This window comes from Hyperoodon ampullatus, assembly GCF_949752795.1.
Source record: "Hyperoodon ampullatus genome assembly, chromosome: 2".
Classification (NCBI taxonomy): domain Eukaryota; kingdom Metazoa; phylum Chordata; class Mammalia; order Artiodactyla; family Ziphiidae; genus Hyperoodon; species Hyperoodon ampullatus.
Genome location: NC_136915.1, coordinates 98,183,096 through 98,187,298, shown reverse-complemented (window position 1 = coordinate 98,187,298; position 4,203 = coordinate 98,183,096). Strand labels below are relative to the sequence as shown.

General features: G+C 50.7%; 1 pseudogene across 1 annotated transcript; it reads left to right on the top strand.

Annotated features, from left to right (window-relative positions):
* The first annotated feature begins 2,147 nt into the window (after positions 1-2,147).
* LOC307048291 (large ribosomal subunit protein uL22-like) lies at positions 2,148-3,235 on the top strand (annotated as a pseudogene). The gene has a single exon. The product of its transcript is annotated as a large ribosomal subunit protein uL22-like (transcript).
* The last annotated feature ends 968 nt before the right edge of the window (positions 3,236-4,203 follow it).

The following is a 4,203-nucleotide window of genomic DNA, read 5'->3' as shown; positions in this document are numbered from 1 at the left end:
TCTGTGACACAGCTCAGATTCCGAAATCTCCATTTGGAAAGTGAATTCAGATCCCTTCGCCTGAAGCCAGCAGCGTTCCACAGTTAGAATAAAAACCCACAGTAGTCTTGGTCTCAAAGTAACCAAACCTTCCACCTGCCAAGGACAGGGTGGCGTCAGGCTAATGCAGCCACCAAGCCAGCCTGTTAAAAATAATGGTTATATAAAGAAAACATCCTCAGAAAAGAACCCTGACTAATCTGGTCTGGGCTAGAATAAACGTCTCCTGTTCTGACCTACCCCCGAGGTGATGATTTATTTCTTCCTTGAATTACTCCCCCAGTGTCTGCGCATTCACATGCTTGCTCAGCAGACCCCCAAACAGAGCATTTTGGGTTTGCCCAGCTGTTCCATTTCCAGCCTGTTCAGTTCATGTCAGGTCCCACCGCTGGGCTTGGTCCCTCCTTCTCCCCGCCCCCTCGTCTTCCCCTTCCTGGTTTTTCTCTCCCTCCTCCTTTCTCCCTCTTCCTCCCCCTCCTCCTCCTGCTCTGAGATCCCCGATTGGCCTCCCTTCCAGGCTGCCTCTCACCTTACCGCCTCCTTGGCTCCCATTCCCAGGGGCCCACAGGTGTGTGGAAACGCCCTGGGGGCAGCTCCTGATCCTGGGCCTTGAAGGAGAGACGAGGAAGGGAAGCGGGAAGAGGCACCGGCAGCAGGCTGCTCTCTGATTTCTCACTGCTTTGGGGAACAAGCACGCAGGTATCACCGTGTCACCAAGAGGGAAGTGGCCATGCCAGTGAGTCATCTCACGAGCATCCATATCCCCAGCGCCTGCATCAAACAGGACACTGCCTCCATCCCATCATCCCACAGTGAGTGGCCCTAGCAAGGCATTTCTGGAAAAGGGTTTCTGGTGTTTTCTGTTGTGGAAGTCAGCCCTGCCACCCCGCTCCCGACCCCCGCCCCCGCCCCCCCGCGCTCCCCTGTTTCCCTACATGTAAATGGGGCAGGACACTTGTTGAGTACCATTCACCTGCCCGAGTCGGGCTAGCTGTTTCATGCATTCATCCTCCAGTGATCCCTCCTGGTAAAATTTGCAGGAGATGTAGGATTATTCCCATTTCCTGGATGAGAGACCATGCTCAGAGAGGTTGTCATTTGCCCAAGGTTGCACAGCTCATAAGTGGCAAAGCCAGTGACAGCCAGAATCAGCATTCTGAGTGTGGGTAGTAAATCGATGGCAGTGGTAGTCCTGGTGCTGAGGGGCCAGCTGCTACCTGTGACTGTGTGAGGCCATAGAGCCAGTGGTCAGGAGCATGGGGCCAGGGCCCAGCTGAATGAGTTCAGGTCAAACTCAGGCTGTGATGTCCACTATCTGTGGGACCTCTGAGCCTTGATTTCTTCATCCATAAATGGGAGTGTTTAAAAGAGCCCTTTCGGGCTTCCCTGGTGGCGCAGTGGTTGAGAGTCCGCCTGCCGATGGAGGGGACACGGGTTCGTGCCCCGGTCCGGGAAGATCCCACATGCCGCGGAGCGGCTGGGCCCATGAGCCATGGCCGCTGAGCCTGCGCATCCGGAGCCTGTGCTCCGCAACGGGAGAGGCCACAACAGCGAGAGGCCCGTGTACCGCAAAAAAAAAAAAAAAAAAAAAAAAAAAAAAGAGCCCTTTCCTCCTGGGTTTGTTCTGAGGATTAATCCACATACAGGGGGCTTAGAGCAGTGCTTGGCCCGCATAAGCACTGGGTGCTAGCTATCACTACTTCCAGAGGCACCGACACTTTGATTCTGGAGGAATACCCCAGCCTCTGAGAGAAGGTTGGAGGAATGATAACTTTCACTTCAGGTAGTGCTTTAGAGGCTCCAGAGGCCCCATCCGCTGACTTTCTCGTTCAATCTTTATAACTCCCTTGGATAAGGGCAGGGTTGGTTTAATTCCCATGTCACAGATGTGAGCTTGAAGCCCAGCAATATCATGGGACGTGACTGGGTCCCTGCAGAAACAACTCCTACCAGCCTCTCTCTATATGGCTTATTTTGTGGCAGGACTTGTGCCCAAGAGTGCACACCTGAGCAACCAGACTGGCACTCAGAGAATTGGGGAGGGCATGAGGCTCATAAAAGAACACCCTGATGCTTTTCCGGTCAGCGGCCTGAGGTGACCTCTAAAAATGGTTCGCTATTCACTTGACCCAGAAAACCCCACATAATCATGCAAGTCGAGAGGTTCAAATCTTCATGTTCACTTTAAGAACACTCATGAAACTGCCCAGGCCATTAAGGGTATGCATATCCAAAAAGCCACCAAGTATCTGAAGGATGTCACTTTAAAGAAGCAATGTGTGCCATTCCGTCATTACAATGGTGGAGTTGGTAGGTGTGCCCAGGCCAAACAGTGGGGCTGGACGCAGGGTTGGCGGCCCAAAAAGAGTGCTGAATTTTTACTGCACATGCTCAAAAATGCAGAGAGTAATGCTGAACCTAAGGGCTTAGATGTAGATTCTCTGATCATCGAGCATATCCAGGTGAACAAAGCCCCCAAGATGCGGCGCAGGACTTATAGAGCTCATGGTCGGATCAACCCATACATGAGCTCTCCCTGCCACATTGAGATGATCCTTACTGAAAAAGAACAGATTGTTCCTAAACCAGAAGAGGAGGTTGCCCAGAAGAAAAAGATATCCCGGAAGAAATTGAAGAAGCAAAAACTTATGGCCCGGGAATAAATGCTGCAAAAAATAAATGCAAATAAAAGTAAAAAAAAAAAAAAAAAAAGAACACCCTGATGAAGGCTGAGAAGAAAGATGGAGAAGAAACCAGGACATAAGCCCCTGGCCCTTCCAAGTGGACTCCACTGCCAATCTAAGCCATTAATGTCAGGAAGGAAAAACCCAGCTGGTCACAACCAGGGAAGCCGAAAGTAGTGGAGGACAGTGGATGGGAGCCCTGGTGGCTGGCAGGGGAGGAGGTGGGGAGACTTGGCTGGCACAACCAAGGAGCCCAACATTCCAGGGAATTGTTCTGGACAAATTCTGGAACCAGACATGGGTTAGAATGACAGGTGTGAAAGACAAGAGTCAGCAATGAGCAGCTAATTCTTTTGCTTTCTACCCCTTCCTGCCATCCTCCCTCCCTTCCTTCCTTCCTTCAACATTGAGGTCCTAAGCCCTGAGCAGGGGCTGGAGATAAAAGTGTTAAAAAGGTGAAGCATCCATAACTGAGTAAACAAGCAACAAGCTATACTGTGATAAGTACTATAATGGAGGGGCAAACAAGGAGCAGTGAGAGCATAAAGGAAGAATCCAAGAAGGCTTCTCAGAGGAGGTGACAGCTGTATGGACCTTGAGGGATGAATAAGAGTTTGCCAGGAAGAGGACTCAATACTGGAATGTGGAAGGGGGCAAAAAAGAGAGAGAGGATCTTCTGTCTAGAAGCAACTCCTATTGCTTATCACTTCAGATTTCCCTTTTGTGTTCCATTTTCTTTTTTGTTAATCAGAGCCAAAGCAGAATTCCTTATAGAGCCCTGGCCTCTAATTTACCTCACACAAGAAGCTCCTGCTTTGTTTCTCCTCTGAACAAAACAATTATCTACCCTGTTTGGCGCTCTCTGGTGCTAGGGTTTCCTGTAACAGAGAACAAGGCTCTCATTCCATAAGCTGAGATGAGGTGTAGTAATCCTACATCCTGAGAAATAAAGTATACATGGACTCTAATTTACACTAGAGTGTGGATGACTGACACAAGATACTTACCTATGCATAGATGAGAACACAAAGAGAGAGTGAAGAGAACAGAAGGACCCTGGAAGTATGCGTGTGTCATTAAAGGGGAAACAGTAGTGAGAGCCCCTGACAAGGGTGGAGAAGAACCCGGGAAGAGAGATGGAGAGTACTAGATTAACAGTCACAGTCCAGCACACTGAGACCCAGAGGGAGAGTGGTACCCTCTGGAGCCTTCTTACTTGCCCCCTACTCTCACAATCCCACCCCCAGACTCCCTGGCAAATGATCGCTACCTCCAGTGGGGTCCTGAGAGAAAGGAGGTCCCTAATTGACCTGCCAGGAGTACGGCATTGTCCCTTCAGGGGAGAAGGTGGTCCCAAGGCATGAGGCTGGATGCAGGTGGGGCATTGGGAAGGACGCTGGTTCCGTCCTGTTCCTTGGTCCTGTGTCTGCCTGGTGGACTGAGAGGACGGCACAGGCTGGCCCCCAGGCCAACCAGCCAG